The sequence below is a fragment of the Protopterus annectens genome, chromosome 8.part0, assembly GCF_019279795.1.
Source record: "Protopterus annectens isolate FY-2018-M chromosome 8.part0, PAN1.0, whole genome shotgun sequence".
Taxonomy (NCBI): domain Eukaryota; kingdom Metazoa; phylum Chordata; order Ceratodontiformes; family Protopteridae; genus Protopterus; species Protopterus annectens.
Genome location: NC_056741.1, coordinates 666,601,882 through 666,619,381, shown reverse-complemented (window position 1 = coordinate 666,619,381; position 17,500 = coordinate 666,601,882). Strand labels below are relative to the sequence as shown.

General features: G+C 40.0%; 1 protein-coding gene across 2 annotated transcripts in view; it reads right to left on the bottom strand.

Annotated features, from left to right (window-relative positions):
- The window catches only part of LOC122808039 (immunoglobulin kappa light chain-like), a 134,774-nt gene that overhangs the window by 64,652 nt on the left and 52,622 nt on the right, over positions 1-17,500 (bottom strand). The window contains exon 5 of one of the 2 annotated variants that reach the window (XM_044079027.1): positions 17,341-17,500. This exon is cut by the window's right edge and continues 454 nt beyond it. The exons of the other annotated variant lie outside the window; for it this stretch is intronic. The gene's annotated coding sequence lies outside the window, so the exon portion shown is untranslated. Of the gene's footprint in view, positions 1-17,340 lie in introns of those variants that run through there. 2 annotated transcript variants of the gene reach the window in all.

Below are 17,500 nucleotides of genomic sequence, written 5' to 3'. Positions count from 1 at the left end.
CTATAGATGAAAACCTAAAATTTGACACCCATATTCAACTAAACATCAAGAAAACACATCAAAAACTTGGCCTGCTATACAGAAACATCCACTATCTCTCTCTTTCTACTAGACAAACCCTCACACTACCTATCTTCTTCCCTCACTAATGTATGGTGCCCATCTACTAAGTAACTTATCTGCCTCCATCTCTTCCAAAATGGAAAGTTGTTATAATAAAATTTCAAAATTCGCCATCAAAGCCAAACACTCCTCCCACCATTGCTCTGCCACTAGAACTTCCTAACCTTCTAGACTACCTCCAACTTACTACTGCCCATAGGCTATTATTTAACCCTTCTAAATGTCCTTCACTAAACAACATTGTACAACCATACACCCCAGGCCACTTAGATCTGCTCACCTAAACCTAATCACTGTCCACACACCAAAGCGACCTGATGGACAGCACCTCCTGTCCTTTTCCTTAGCAAAAAAATGGAATTCTCTCCCTCCTTCATTATGAATGACAGAAAACCCTGACAGCTTCAAATCCCTACTCCATTCCTACTTGTTCTCTAATTGGAAGTGCAATTGCACTTTCCCCACCTAGCCTTCTACTCTCTACACTAATTGTGTTTCCATACTACTTCTATTTCCAACAACTTTGCTTCATGTATTTTACTTATTCTTTACTGTTGTCATGTCTATATAATGTAAATATTGTAAATAGTTTGCTCTCCCTTATTTTCCCCCTCCCTAACATTTATGCTTGTTCTACCATTCTGCCATAACAAGACTCAGATTTTATGTAACCTTTGAACCAACCATGTCAATATATAACTCACATGCTATGTAAACACTGTACCTTATACTGTCTCTGTATTACAATTTACCAGTATTCATAAACCTTAATATTATCTGTTGTATCTTAATGTATCTGTATCTTTGAATCTTAATTTTATCTGCGGTATTTTAATGTTTACTATGTAATGTGGAGCTTTTCTCCCCGGTCCTCCACTGAAAATGGGCTCCTGAGCCCAGTGGACCTCCCCAGTCATCAGACTGAAATAAATAAAATAAATAACTGTGAGCAAACATCAGTGGAGGCAATCATTTTTTTATCTATAACCTACTTAACACTCAATTGCTGCTACATTTTTGGCTACCAGTTGGCTTATTTGCTGCTTTGAAACATTATGTGCTCATCTCAAGATCACTAGCTATATGTACCCCCAGGTTTCTTTCAATTTTGATGTTCTTATGTGTTGTTATTCCTTCCTGCTAGTTATATACTCTTTTCACATGGTATTGCTATGCAAGCTTAATATTTTATATTTCTGCATAGAATTTACATTATCCATTTCTTACTTTTACTGCATCCATTTCATCATATTTATGCCTTCTAATGGATCAGTCTTATTGCATATCGTTGTGCATTCAGTAACAAGATATGTTTTCTAGATCTTTTGCACCACAAAAGGGAGAAGGCAACTATTTTCAAATTAATCCTAATTGTTAACCTACTTTTTGTGGGTCTGTGTTTAGCCATTTAATCAACTTCCATTGAATGGCTGAACATCGAACCCTACCCTTTGAATATTCTTTCAGTGAACGTTCATTTCATCAATGGGGAAAGTAACTAGTTGGCCATCACTAGGGACCCAAAGGGTGGTTTTATGGAAGAACTTGAGAGCCGCAAATTGTTGTGGTGGCTGTTTCTCAAAGCAACAAGATTCTCAGGGTTGAATGACATGTGTTCTATTTACTGTTTTTTGTAATGAAGATATTATGTTATTTAAGCTAGGTTGAACATCGAGCTGGCACCTCGGCGTTCATGAAAATCTACTGCCAATCATTAGCGGACCGGAGTTCTGCTGTGGCGACCCCTAACCGGGAAAAGCCAAAAGACAACAATAGCATATTGATTACATAGTGTGTTAATATAAATTCATAAATTAGTAGTAGGCTAGCGGCCCTTGCGAGTCATTTTGGGCTTAGCCAGTCGCCCCATGTAGAAGTCTAACCCTGCACCTTGTGTCTGTTGGGTAAACACCTAAACCATTATGTAAACCTCAGAGTATGAATGCTAAGTAATGGTGTTATTTTTCATGCTTCTGATGCTTTAAGTTGACTTAAAAGATTTAAACTAAAAGCACAATTGTGATTGGCTATAATGATGCATGTGATTTTGTGCACAGATTTTTAAATGAAGTGGAAGTAAGTCTTTTACTGCACTGATGAAGTTCCTTCAAAGTGGGAATGAATGCATTTAACTTTTATTAAACTTTTTTTTTCTGTTGCTGTTGATCCATAACTCTGGTTCTTCTTATCACAATAATGTGGATTTTATTATTGTTTTTTGTATACTTGTGTTGGAGTTTGGTTTCTCATCTTCAGACTCCACTCTGATGAACCTCTTTCATTTATGCAAAACGCATAACACCAAAATTATGTATTCTAGAGACTTGAACTCACCTGTAATATAAATAAAAGCCCTGCCTGTGATATAAATTAACACCTCTTCTCCTTAACTGGTTCCCCATCTATGTGAAGCAAAGTTCCTCCATAACCCTGTTCAAGTGTAACTTGATCAACTGGATGGGGAGCCAGAAATTCACCCCTGGTGTGGCATCTGTCTCTGTAATGGACACAGGCAGTCTGTAATAGTTCAACTCCAGGGCCCCTGCTTACACTTGCAAGGGTACCAAAACTCTGGCTAGGCTCAAGAAAGCCCTAGTGGTTATTATCCTAGTACTCTCACTTTAATAAACCTCTCACTTATAATATATCTTCTTATTTGAATGCAATTTATATGAATTTTTTCCTATTGCTATTTCAAATTGTTTATGTAACTTACAATGTGATACTTCTATATGTTATGTAAGTTGTTATGCGGAACTTCACTTCTTAACCAAAATGAAAATTATATACTTTATGTAACTTGTTATGTGGAGCTTTTCTCCCCGGGCCTCCACTGAAAACAGGCTCTCGAGCCCAGTGGACCTCCCCGGTCACCAAACTGGAATAAATAATAAATAAATAAATAATACTCACATATGAACCTATACACAGTAGATACTAGTGAACTTTATAATAATCGTGTGTAAACAAAATTGAATCTCTTTCTTGGACATCTTATTAATAACATAAGTTTAAATCATGTTTTTTTGTGTATGTGAATAAAATAAGTAAATCCTTCTCACCTGGTTATCTTTACTCAGATTACTTTTCTCCAACTCTTACAGCAACTTTGCTTCCCAGGCTTTTGTACCTTTATCACACCTCCTCATGCTGCATTAATTTCCTAAACTCTTCCTCTTTCTCTCACACCTCACCACCACTAACTACAATTCCTCCACTGTCCATTTATCTTCCTGTTCATTTCTATAATTTCTCCTTTCATATCGCTCGTCATATTTTTTTAAGCTACATTAGTACTTGTCAGTCTGGGGTCTACTTCGTATGACCTAAATTTCATTTGGCTGAAATTCATTTGACTGAGACCAAAACACTGAAAGTTCAAAAGACTGAAAACTCATTTGACTGAAACTCATAACACTAACACATTAAAGTAAAATGTATATGCCCTTTTCTCCACTGTAGTGCGATACTGCAGTTAGTATATATAGTTGTGGGGGTGTGGGGGGTGAAGCCCCCCACATACTGTATACATTTTAAACCATACACATGGATATTTATAACTGCAATGAATAACTCTTTGCAGAAAACAATATTTACCTAAACTATGTGGGGATCTTCACCCCCCCACACCCCCTAACTATATATACTAACTCCAGGATCGCACTACAGTGGGGAAAAGGGCATATACCTTTTACTTTAATGTGTCAGTGTTATGAGTTTCAGTCAAATGAGTTTTCGGTCTTTTGAACTTTCAGTGTTTTCTTCTCAGTCAAATGAACTTCAGTCAAATAAAATTTAGGTCATGTGAAGTAGACCCTCAGTCTGTAAATTATTACTAACATCAAAATCACCCCAGTTTGATCTTTTTCCTACAACCAATCCTATAAATACACTAACTGCTATTGTATTTTATTTTTCTGTTCAATAATTACCAATTTATGTTAATTTCTCTCTTGTTTTTTGTTAAAATGCCATATTCATGTAAGAAATATTTAAAAATCATGAAAATAAGCTCATGTACATGAAAACCACATCCACGTTTAAATGGGAAAAGTGTGTTACCCTTCTCAAAATAATTTTTAATACACTTATCCTTCCTGTAGGTAATCAGGGGTCCCTCCCCAAATTTTCTACATATTTCCAAATCTTCCATAAGCCAACTCAGTTTTTATGTAAAATATCAGAAATGGGGTCACTGTCCAAGGTGCAGGTGTTAATAAAGGATCTTCCCAACTTTTTATCTGGGAAGTTTGAGATCACCTCATCTTCACTTTTGGTCCCCAAGATTAATGGGGTGTAAAAACATTTATTTATTTTATTTTCCATTTGTTTAATGGGTTAGTCCTACTGGACACAAGGTGACCATTTTCAGCGGAAGCCTGGGAAGAAAAGCTCCAGATACATAGTAAAAAATTATATAAACATAGCTATTTTTTACAAAGAGGATCGAATATATAAAAGGAGTAAAATCAGAGTTTTACAAATGATGCAGCATACAGTGGTTAGAATATTGAGAAACAATTAAACAAGCTGTTATACAACAAATATACAATTGCTCGAACATAAATTCAAAAAGAAGCTTCCATAGACAGAGTCAAAAACTAGAAATCATAACTATAAAGGTGGCCTAAACACCTGGTTCATAGTACTCTGCATTAAGTGAAACTACAGAGTATACCTGTGATCTAGGGATGATGAAAGTCAGGAAAAGGGGAAATTAGTCTGGTTCTGTACAGGAACATATCCAAGTTTTGAATTGGAGATCTTTTCCCTTCTCCTTTCTCCTTTTAGTAACCACCTTTTCCATAATAAAACTGACAAAATTGGGTGGGTATCCTCTTTTGAGGAACATATTAATAAGTACATCACATTCCCATAGGAATACCTCAAAGTTTGATACCATCCTTGCGAAACAGACACGGTGTCCGTTCACCACTGCTTTTTTCTGGTGTTTTGGATGCCAACTGTTGAAATGTAAAAACAGAGTTAGAAAAAGTTGGTTTCCTGTAAATATTAGTGCTAAAAAACCTAGTTGGTAGTCCATTTTAATCTTTATATCCAAGTAGGTTATAGCATCCTTATCAGTGCTAAATGTGAATTAAAAAAAATCCACAGTGTTGTTAATATACCAGATGAATTTGTCTAACTTGCTCTCAGTATTAGTCCAGAAAATAAAAATGTCACCCAAGAACCTAGTATACATCTGCCAGGACTTGGACAATTCACTGTTAAACAAAAAAAAAAAAACAAGATTCCCAAGGTGCCATAACAAAATTAGCAAAAATGGGAGCACAGGCTGCTTCCATTTCTACTCCAGTTCTTTGTCTAAACAATTATCCATCAAAGAAGATGAAATTATTTTCTAATGCTGTCGCTGTTAATGCCATTAGAGAGTTTAACCTGAATAGTCAAAAACATTACTACTACAGTAAAGAATAATTTTAGACCAATATCCTGCACAGAACTACAGAATAAAGATCTGTCACATTTATGATTAAATCAGTGTTCATAAAGGGTATCCCACTATTCATATTAAGAAAATCCCAAGAACCTTTACAAATCTGTGAAAAACAGCTCAACCCTTTCTTGTTTCCCAATGCAACAAGATTCCCAGGGTCAAATGAAATGTGTTTTATTAACTGCATTTTTAAACTAAGACATTAAGCTATTTTTATGGGGATTACATTAGTACTAAGCTAGCTGCCCTTGTGGACAGTTTTAAGCCTAACCAGTTGTCCCATGTGAGAGTCAAATCTTGCATACTGTGTCTGTGGGTGAATACCTTAATTATTATGCCAACCTCCCACAGTGGCTGTAGAGGATGATTTTTTAAGTAATGGTGTTATTTTTCATGCTTCTGTTGCTTTAATTTGACTTAACAGATTTAAACTAAAAGAATGATTGTGATTGACAGTAATGACGCTTATAATTTTGTGCACAGATTTTAAAATTAACAGGAAGTACTTTTTTATTGTTCTAATGAAGTTCTAACTTTATTAAACTTTTTTGTTTGCTATTGGTATGGATCCATGGCTCTGGTTCTTCTTACCTCAACAAGGTAGAATTTATTACTGGAGTCTGAAGATGCCTTGTATGCCAAGCATAGATCTTCCCCAACAGCCTGTAGGAGACAGAATACAGGGATAGGGCTTAGAGGCAATTTTCACAGTGCATGTTATTTATACATTGCATTATTTTAGTGAGGAACCTATGTTGGCATTCTTATTGTTGGATGTGCCTGGTTAGATACATACCAAAGGGGCATTGTAATCAGTGAATGCAGTGGAACAATGACTTCCATGGATCTAGATGTCATACCTTTGTTTATAAATTGCACTACATATAATGATCTTATCACTACCATAGACACATGATGGTAGAAGGCAAGACTGTTGTGTCCCTGATTACTGGGTTGACTCTTAGGGGTTTGTTCTTAATATGCTAGTTACTAGGGGTGGCTAACTTCCCAAAGGATACTGTTATGCATTTCTTGTTATTTAGGTTTAGTGTATGGCTCTGACACCAGTTATTTGTCTATGTCGGCCCTTCTTTGAGAACATTAGTGTTTATGGGGGATCCTATTATTGCTCCTAATTTGCAATTGATTACAAATTTGGTCAGCCAGATGTCATTGGCACTGGTCTTGACTTCAGACAAGTAGATGCCAAAAAGAATGATTCCAGGATCCATCTCTGAAGGACTCTACTGGTGGCTGGCCTCTTTGAAGAGGTTGGCTACCAATTCTAATTTCCTGGTTCCTGTCTGTAAGCCAGCTGGCTATCCACCAATGGACATAAGGGATTATACCTAACCTCCTGAGTTTGTCAACAAAGCCCGAGTGGAGTGTTGTGTTCCATGTCTCCATTGCTTTGGTGACCTTTTTGCAGGCTGAACAGGCATGCCCTGCCCTTGATGAAACCAAACTGGGTTGGTCCATCAATAGACAGAAACTGTGTGTGTGTGTGTGTGTGTGTGTGTATATACACACACACACACACACACACACACACACACACACACACACACACACACACACACACACACACACACACACACACACACACACACACACACACACACACACACACACACACACACACACACACACACACACACACACACACACACACACACACACACACACACACACACACACACACGCACCCACGCACACATACACACAAAATCAATGTAGTAAAACCATAGTCAGGTTGTATTATTGGCGTGCCACTGTTCACTACTGATTTGATTAAATGGTTTGACTTTAATGACAGGTTTATAATGAGAACTGATGTTCTCTGAAACATCATTAACATCTTCTTTTACGATAGAAGCTAGTTACTACCACATTAAGACTTATCTAAGATAAAAACCTGCTTTTGAGTTTAAAAATGTCATCATTAACATAGATTCCTACTAGCCCTGATGGTTTGTAATGAAATTATTTTAAATTGTCTTGTAAGCATATTCTATGATTAGGAAGGCTGTTTCTGCACCTGTTTCTTCTAAAACTGGTCATAGAAAGCTTCCTAGTTTCTGGATCTTTACAATTAATAGATCCAGAATGAAAACTCAGTGGACTGTTGGTGTTTATTGTAAGCATAAGCAGAGGTAGAATGGCAGGGTACATAAGTGTAGCTCTACTGGATTTACAGAAATGTTCTGGTACTGTGAGGCTAGAGTTTTCTAATGGATACAGCAAAATCAGGTGGTGAGATAGTGTTTCCCAAGGGCTTTAGAAGCACTTTATAAAATTCCAACTACTTGAATTACAGTAAATGGGTGTGCTGGAGAAGGTTAATTTCAGGAGGGGAACTCAGAAAGGTTGTCTACTTTCAGCAGTATTATAGGTTCAAATGTGTGTACTAGGATAATGGCCCTGGGACCTTTACAAGCCTAGCCTATAGGATTACTCTGGCATCATGCCACCTGCCCTTAGTTCCCAGTGCCTCTGTTGAGTAAAGCCACTGGAGTGATCCCTGGGGTGAATTTTCTATTTCCCATCTGCTCATAAATATTTCTCTTGAAGAGGGCCAGTGAGGTGCTCTGCTTGACATGTATGGGAAGTCTATTTTATAGTATGAGCAGTCTCTGGGTTATGAACCTGTCCCTCCACCATGTTTTGCTGATTGTGGTAATGAGGTTGAGGTCTCTGGAGCATGTGGTGTTGAGGGATTGGGATTTCTTTAGATGTAGCATTTCTAACACAGCTGGATCAGACATGGCTTTGTAAGTCAACCAGAGATCGCCTCTAAGTAGCCGATATGAGACAGAAAATAGTTGGAGTTTTTTTTAGTCTGTCCATATAGGACAAATGTTTAAGGCCTGGGATCCTCTTTGTGAGGTACTTTTGTGGCCTTTCCAGTTGTTGCAGGTGTTTAGTGAGATACATGCCAAATGGGATATTGTACTCAATGACTGTACAGGTAGAACCCACAGTGTGAAAGCAGCTGACTCCAAGTCAGACTGCTGACCAGTCATGAGTGGAGTCCCACAGGGATCGGTCCTGGGTCCTCTTCTGTTTGGTATCTACAAGTTCAGGCCAACACAAAGGGACTCTGGCTGACAAAGTTTGCAGATGATTGCAAGTTGGGAGCCATTATTAACTCCCCAAGTGATGTTGACATCCTACAGAAAGGCATCACTGAGACCAACGACCTCTTTCTTTCTGGATGCAAAACCCTTAGTAATGAGATGTGCCACATAGAAGGACTTTCTGATAACAGTGGCAATGTGGTGTTCAAAAGAGAGGTCGCTGTCAACCTGTGTTCCCAGATCTCTTATAATGCCTTCTGTGTTCAGTGGACTACCATCAATGTGGTAATTCATGGGAACCGGGTTTTTCCCAAAGGGGATGATGACATTTTTTGGCATGGAGCTTAAACCCATGGTTCTGACACCAGTCGTTGGTCTCAGTGATGCCTTTCTGTAGGATGTCAACATCACTTGGGGAGTTAATAATGGCTCCCAACTTGCAATCATCTGCAAACTTTGTCAGCCAGAGTCCCTTTGTGTTGGCCTGAACTTCTGCGAAGTAGATACCAAACAGAAGAGGACCCAGGACCGATCCCTGTGGGACTCCACTCATGACTGGTCAGCAGTCTGACTTGGAGTCAGCTGCTTTCACACTGTGGGTTCTACCTGCAAGCTGGTTTGCAACCCACCTAGTGATATAGGCATTGATGCCTAGCTTAGTGAGTTTTTCTATGATTCCTGAGGGGAGGATGGTATCAAAGGTTGGGTCTATATTATAACATCGAAGTTTTAAAACTTCGAATGTTATAATATCGAACCCTTTAGAGCAAAAGGTGACAATAACGAAGCCTTGGAACATCGAAATTTTACCTAGGGTAAGATTTTGGTGGTCCGTTCTGTGGCTTCGCTATTTACAGCACTGTGGTGCAATGGTTACGGACCGGGTTTAGGGAAGTGAGTGAACGGAGGTTACGGATTGGGTGCAGGTAAGTGTGGTGCAATGGTTATGGACCGGGTTAAGGTAAGTGAGCGAACAGACTGGGGTAAGGTGAGTGCGCAGTAGTTAGGGACTTTAGGGTTAGGGGTGAGTTAAGTGAGTTAGGGTTAGTGCGCAGGTGAGGTGAGTGTGTGATAGTGACAGTCTGTAGGGTTGGGGCGGGTTAAGTGAGTTAGGGTTAAGGCGAGGGTGAGGTGAGTGTGTGAGAGTTACGGACCTTAGGGTTAGGGTTTGGGTTAAGGTAAGTGGCTAGATAGTAGTGTATGTACAATTTAGCTTAGGGTTAGATGTAGGATTTTAAGTGTATGTTTGTGGATTGCAGTTGTTTTGGTGTGCTTGTGTTCTGTGTGTGTATGTTTCTTGGAACAGCAAATTTTTTCCCTGGGAAAATATTCGCTGTTCTGAGTGTTCGATGTTATCATTGTTCAACTGAAATGGGTCGATATTATAACATTCAAAATTTTGAGCGTTCGATGTTATAATATAGACCCTCAAAGGTCTTGGTCAGATCAAGGTAGGCTGTATGAGCCTTCATCCACAGCTCTGGTGACTTACTCAAAGAAGTCAACCAAGTTGAACAGCCATGATCTACCCTTCACAAAACCAAACTGTGTGTGATCCAGAGTTTGGAGATTCCCTATATCCTTGTTTATTAGGTCCATGATAATGCATTCCATAGCTTTGCATATCAGACTCGTCAGGCTAATGAGGCGATAGCTCCCAGGGTCTGTAGGCTCTCCTCCTTTGTGGAGAGGGATGACTGTAGCAGTGCAATTACTGTTGATTATACAAAAGAATAGCTTAGACAGTTCAGTCAGGAGAACTTTGGAGGATATTGGGAATAGTAGGAAAGACAAGCAATATTACTTTGTTTATTAAAGGTGGCAAGTTATATTAAGAAGATGCAGAATGAATGCTGTCAGATATATGCAGTTTTGATAAGCAATTTTATCGGGAATCTGTGTTATGCTTTCACTCACAAAAGCGAAAACTTATAATAGTAAGGCAAGATTTATGTACTGGTAGAGATACTGGGTTGTCTATTTCTGAGAGCAGGGGATACACATTTGGAAATGTATTTATTTATTTTACGTTTGTTTACCAGGGAGGTCCAACAAGACAGAACTGCCCGTTTTCAGCAGAGGCCCAGGGAGAAAAGCTCCAGACATAAGATATTTACATGAGCATTGTGGTTTATACATACAGTTATAAAATATAACAGATAATAACGTATGATTGCATAAGATATGTGCATAAGCATACTGGTTTAGACATACAATTAAAAATATAGCAGACAGTAACATGATTGTTGTTCATACAGTATGTTTAGTAGAGATAATCTTGAAGATGAAGTGTAGATAAGACAAGTAAGTAAAAACTAAAAAAAATACTAATCAGATGATCTTGATGATGTATTGAAGATAAGAGAAGAAAAAAACACTAGCCAGTTTGTCAAAGGAGGAGAACATAGACAAGTTCATATGAGGTTCATTGACATTTTAAGGGAAAGCTTTTTAAAGGGAAAGCTTTTCAACTTAGTCTAAGGGAGAATGAATAGCAGATGCAGGGTGGTATCCAATGAGACGGAGCCCGAATAATGAAAAAAGTCTTTACTCAATCAAATGATCAAAATGAAGTACAAATACACATAAAGTCACAGTTTAAAAATGATAAAACAACAAGTTAAGCGCTTTCGTCAATACTCAGACTTCTTCAGAACAGTGAATTGCTGGCTGATAACTCCTTAAATACACACATAGTCAATTAGTAAAATATTACCCTGCATCATTTCCTTTCAATTAAAAAACATCACAGGAAGTGTAAGGTAGTAGTGAATACTCCCCCTGTTTACAAGTACACAAAAAGTCAACTAACCAAATGTTAAATCAATAGTGTCACATATAGAGAATGTTATAAGGCAAAAAATACCAATGACAATATAAATAAATCATAACATAAATAACTGTTTAAGTTTCAAAAGTGGTGCTATAGAAATTCTATCATTAAGACCTGGAGGGGAGTATGCATTCAGTCTGATCTGCCACTTTAACTCAATGTACTCCAAATATTCCTCAACAGGTCCGCCCCTTTGTCCCAAATCAACTTGTTCAAGAATAAAAAAACTAAAACTGTGATTACTTTGGTCATTAATATGCCTAAATAAAGCATTCTTCATATTTTTCTCCTTGATATCATATAAATGTTGGTAGACTCTAAGTCTAAAAGCATTTTTTGTTTTCCCCACATAATAACCTTGGCAGTTTTTACATACTGCAATATAAACAACCCCATTAGTATAGCAAAACATTTTCTTTTTATTAGTAATGGATCCAAAATTCTTAAGTTTAAATTTGTCCTTATCCATCATGAAAGGGCACTGGGGACATCTACCACATTTATACGTGCCACCTCTAGTGAGATTAGGTTTGCCTTTTTCAAGTAGTCCTTTTATTGATGTACTCTTTTTATAAACTATAGTGGGTCTCTTACCTATCTTGTCCAAGACCCCAATATCATTATCAAAAACCTTCCAATATTTATGTATTATGTATTTGATTTCTTCAAAATCTGCAGAATATGTGATCATTTGGCTTTGACTGTTACTACATTTCTGCATAGTGTGGGGGCACACCTGACTGTTTCTACATTTCTACACAGGAGTGGGGGGCACACCTGACCGTTATTAGATTACTATGTAGGATGGGAGGGCACACCTGACTATTTTTACATTTCTACATAGGGTTGGGGGTCACACCTGACAGTTATTGCATTACTATGTAGGATGGGGGGCACACTTGACTATTTCTACATTTCTACACAGGAGTGGGGGACACACACCTGCCTGTTATTACATTATTATGTAGGATGTGGGGGGCACACATATGAAACATGTGCACATTCGCTATGACTGTACTGGCATGTCAGGTACTCCATTTCATTCTGTATTGCTAACTATCATGCTGACTAGAGGCATACCAGTGTACTACAGATCATGGATTTGGTTGCCCCACATATTATTATCTGTCTTTCTACCCTTCAGAACTAAATCCCCTGCCTGCCATGCTGTGGTCTGTCTGTGTTGGCTTGGGGGGGCTTAACCATAGCCATCATTCTGGGGCCATGCCACAGGCTCTGTTTGGGTTTGTCTACACTTGTCCTGCCGGCTGAGACTGTTGTTGGGTATTTGAACTGTCCTGACTGGCATGTGTGGGTCAAATGGACACACATGTCGCACAGCACATTTCCTGCAGTGGGTTTTGCCACCCTGTGTAGTACTGACTACTATGGTAACTCCAGTATGTGTTGCAGATGTTATGGTGCCACTATGGGTGTCTACTGTCTGCTGCCATAACACTCAGCTGCCCAATTCCCTTGCATGCTCACATCCATACCAAAGCTACAGGTAACAACACATTCTACTCTGTTTGGCAATTGGTAGATTGTTTGACTTACCTTGAGGGTGTGCCAGATTTGCGGATGGTGCTGGAGGGCTGCCTATGTTGGATGCACATAGTACACTCCCTATACATGGTTGAGCACAGGTAGTGTCATATTTGGCATCCCTTTTACTGTATGTGCAAGTCAGAGAGAGGTATCATTCCCTGGTCCCTACTGTGTCAGTGCATGTGCTATGTGTTGCCTCTTTGCCAAGACCAGGGCTTACTGGGCATGCCTCCTTCTGCCTACTGGGGCAGGCTCAGGCTGTTCCTCCTCTGGGTCACTATGTGCCTGTGCAGGCCTTGGCATTGGTGGGGGGCTGTGTGGCCCTGCCCCATGCTGTTCCCTGCTGCAGCTGTTTCTGCAGAATCATATTGTGTAGCATAGTACATACTATAACAATTTGGGTACATGTAGCTGGTGAATACTGCAAGGCTACATTGGATGTGACCAGAAACCAGAACCATGACCTGACCATCCCAAACACACACTCTATTATATGTCTGGCCTGTGCATGTGCCTCATTATGGCATTGTTGTTCAGGTGTGTGTGCATTTCTGATGGATGTCATCAGCCACGGCTCCAGTGGATACCCAGCATCCCCCACTAGGTGACCGTAGGGGATGTCCACATTGACAAATCTCTGGTACAGCTGCGTCAGATGCCATATGTGGGAATCGTCATAGCTTCCAGGGCAGCCAGCACACACATTCATTATAATGCCCTGGGCATCACAAACAACCTGGCAGTTGATGGAGGGGATGCCCCAGTGGTTGATGTAGGCTCTACCCTGCTCACTGGGTGGTGCTTTGATGCATATGTGCGTGCAGTCTATAGCACCCACTACCCCATGGTATTCTGCTATTTGGTGGAAGAGATACATATTGCTGGTCATGACCTCACGGGTGTTGAGGAAATATACATGCTCACTGGCATGTGCTAACATGGCATCCAGGAACTGGTGGATTACTCTGGATGCTGATGCCTGTGAGATCCCCATGATATCCCCAGTTGTGCTTTGGGAGGTACCTGTGGCTAGTATTCCTAGGCCTACACATACCTTGGTGTCCACTGGGATGAGTTTCCCTCGATCAATTTGGTGTGTCAGGTGTGGCCGGCACAGCTCAACAATTTGCTGCAGGAGGCCTCTGTCCAACCTATAGTGCTCCCCTATCTCCAGCTCATGTAGCCCCTGGTAGGTTATCCTAGGTCTGTACTCTCTTATCCGTCTCCTCACTGTGGGTTGTTCAGCAGCATTCACATCCTCACCACCCTCAGCCTCTTGCACATGTTGTTCTATGTTACCTGCTGCAGTCCTTCTCATTTTGTAGGTTTATTTGTTAAAATTTCCCTGCTTGTATACATCGGTGGTGTAGTGTGTAGGAAATACTGCTTAGTTTATAGTAGTGTTCTGGGCTGGGCTGGTCTGCTGCCTGTGTAACTGGCTGATTCTGATACATTTCACCTGCCAGCTAAGCTAATTCTCCTTGAATACCTTTCTACTGCTGTTTTCCCTTCCCAGTGTCTTCCTGTTTAAGCCCGTGTGTGCGCCGCACAGAGTGCTCATATGTGTACAGTGCTGCTATTTCTTGGTTTAACTTCTTTCTTCTTCCTGTAAAACCTGGTGTGCAGCACGCACACCCACTTACACTTTGTAAAGAGTGCTAGGCAGTTTAGACACACCCCCTAGCTAAGCTGTGCTACACTAGGTGCAAACCAAGTCACAGGGCTCCAATAAGCTTACAGTATGCCTGACACACCCACCCATGATGTCACCTAACTCCTAGTCTTGCACCCAGCTATTCATACTCTTACACTGTTGGGACCTGCCTCACATGCTGGGGAAAACTGGGATTCACTATCCTTCCCCTCATTTGCATAGGATTGCCTGCTAATGCATAGTTACATGTCTCACACTGAGCCTCCCCCCTTAGCAACCACTATTCACTGTCCAGGTTATCTTCTGCCTGCCATTGACATGCATGGTAGAATACTGATTTTAGTTAGAATCTTAGGTTTATTTTATTATTTTCCCCCCGATCCCATTTGCGCGCTGCTGCCCTATGCTTAAACAGCTGAGATCGGCTTAAAATAACGGTTGATTTTTTAAAAATGTTTTGTATTGTTTGAAATGCCAATGGCCTTATACTTGGCCATTGGCATGCTTCCTCAATGATATGCAGCCTTTATTTGGAGCTGGCATAGCTCCATTTTGGATTTTGCAGTACCGTACTCGGTTACTAACCGAGTACATTTCTGTATATTACACTAGTCCTGCATGCCCTGATTCCTGCTTCCTGGATGGCAGATTTACCTCATTTGCATGGTTTTCATCTGCAAATGGGGTAATTTGTATACGGGGGCTGGCAACATGCAGCACTAATACTAGAGTGCTCGTGCACGTCAAACGAGCACATACGTGGATCGCTCGGCCACCATATTGGCAAAATTTCCTCTTACACTAATCATGCAAGGCATGCAAGCTTTTGAGAATACAGGGGATCATGTCTCTGTAAAGGCTGTATATACCATAAATAGTTTAACATTTGCACTTATTGCTGCTATTCATAAACTAACAGATTGCATATACGTAGCATTCTTATTCTTAAGGTATTTACCTTAAAATGCATTCAGTCTTACTATAATACTACAACAGACAAACTTTACTGTTTTTAGATACCAGTTTCATTTATTCTTTGTTATTTTTGAACTGTCTCTAAGATTCAGACAGAACTCTAGTGGTCATCTTAAGGTCTCTGGTAAAAACACCTTGTTCCACAATGTGGTAGCGGTGCATTCAGAGACCCATTAGCCACAATGAGGAAAGATCTCGTTATCAGCTAATTTGCATGTCTGCGAATTGTTATTATCTAAGGCATATGCAGATAAGCACTTTCCTGCAGCTGTTATCTCTTGTGGCCCATGCATAGCTTTGGCATGGACACCTCGTTTAGTCAATCTCCTCCCTCCCCCTCCCACACACCAGAGCACATAGCTGTCCCTGAGTTGTCAGGATGTCCCCAATGTCTCCTTTGTTTTTTCCAAAATGATTGTAGTCAGTCACTAATGCCAGACAGTAGAGCTTTATACTTATTGTGCAGAAATGGTATCACAATGCTAGACCTGTTGCTCTATAAAATGTGACTGAGAGTCACATTTCAAAAAATTCTTCTTGGTGTTGTGTAGTGTTCCTCCCAACTTTGTCCTGAAGCCTTCCATCTCACATGGACATACTCCCTTTCATGTCAACTTTATGAATATTAAAAAAAAGAACAAGAACACTTGCTGCACTAATGTATTATCTAATGCAGTGGGCTATATTTCATTTTGCCAGAGGTGCAGTGTTCAAAGCCCCCGCCATTCTAATGCACCTTTTGTTTTTTTTACTTTTGTATTTTTTGTAATGCTATCTATGTTGTCAAGTGGTGGCTTAGATAGCTAAGATCCTGTGTGGGAGGTGGTAGGGTGCAAACTTTGAATTTATTATTTTTGCATTTATGGCATATGATTGATACTATCTGCAGTGTTCACTACCGCACACCCACATCTCTTTTTTGCAAGTACCTTTCAGGAACAATATGCAGAGTATTCCTGGTGATTGCTGTTGCCCCTGAGTCATGTTTAAGTGCCATTAAGTCACTATCTCAATGCCTTATCCATGGTATCAAGTACTCCACTGACCCTGTGCCATTAAGGCATGATGTGTATAGTTAAGCCTGCTGGACAGTGTTCCTCTCAACCCACATGAAAGTCCAGTTAAGATAAGATAGAAATGAGTTATCTCTGGTGGCTAACATTCTTCCTTACCCAATGTTACAGGTCTTGCTTATTAGTCTAAGGGTGTATGTAAGTATGACAGTCCCCCAGTTCATGTGCGCACACACACACACACACACACACACACACACACACACACACACACACACACACACACACACACACACACACACACACACACACACCATAATCCTAACCTACCCCCTCACTAGCACCCTACTGCAACAAGCCAGGGAGACACACACTAACAAATACTCTCACATATACAGACCATTGCGTACACACATCCCATAACATTACATGACCACTAACTTCCTCAGTACTTACTTCTGCTCAGATGGATGAGCACATCCTTTTGGGTGTGTTCATTATTATGAGTGGCCAGGCAAAGCCATGCTAATCTAAGTGGTTGAGAGAGATTTCCTGAATTACTCTATTGTATAAATGCCTTACTGGAGGCAGCTCTAGTGGAGACCATTTGCCTCACCTCCTAGAATGCCTCATTAGCATCCATCATGACTGCAGAAAAAGTCCGCCATGATTCTGCACATTTTTGTACAAAAATATTGTGGTATGGCTGTTCTGTCTTGGCATCCCAAAAAAGGTTTCCATGAGGCGTACACCTCATGTATGCCAAGCATTAACTTTTCTGAATTTGGCAAGGTATGTTCATATGTATGCTCTGTAATA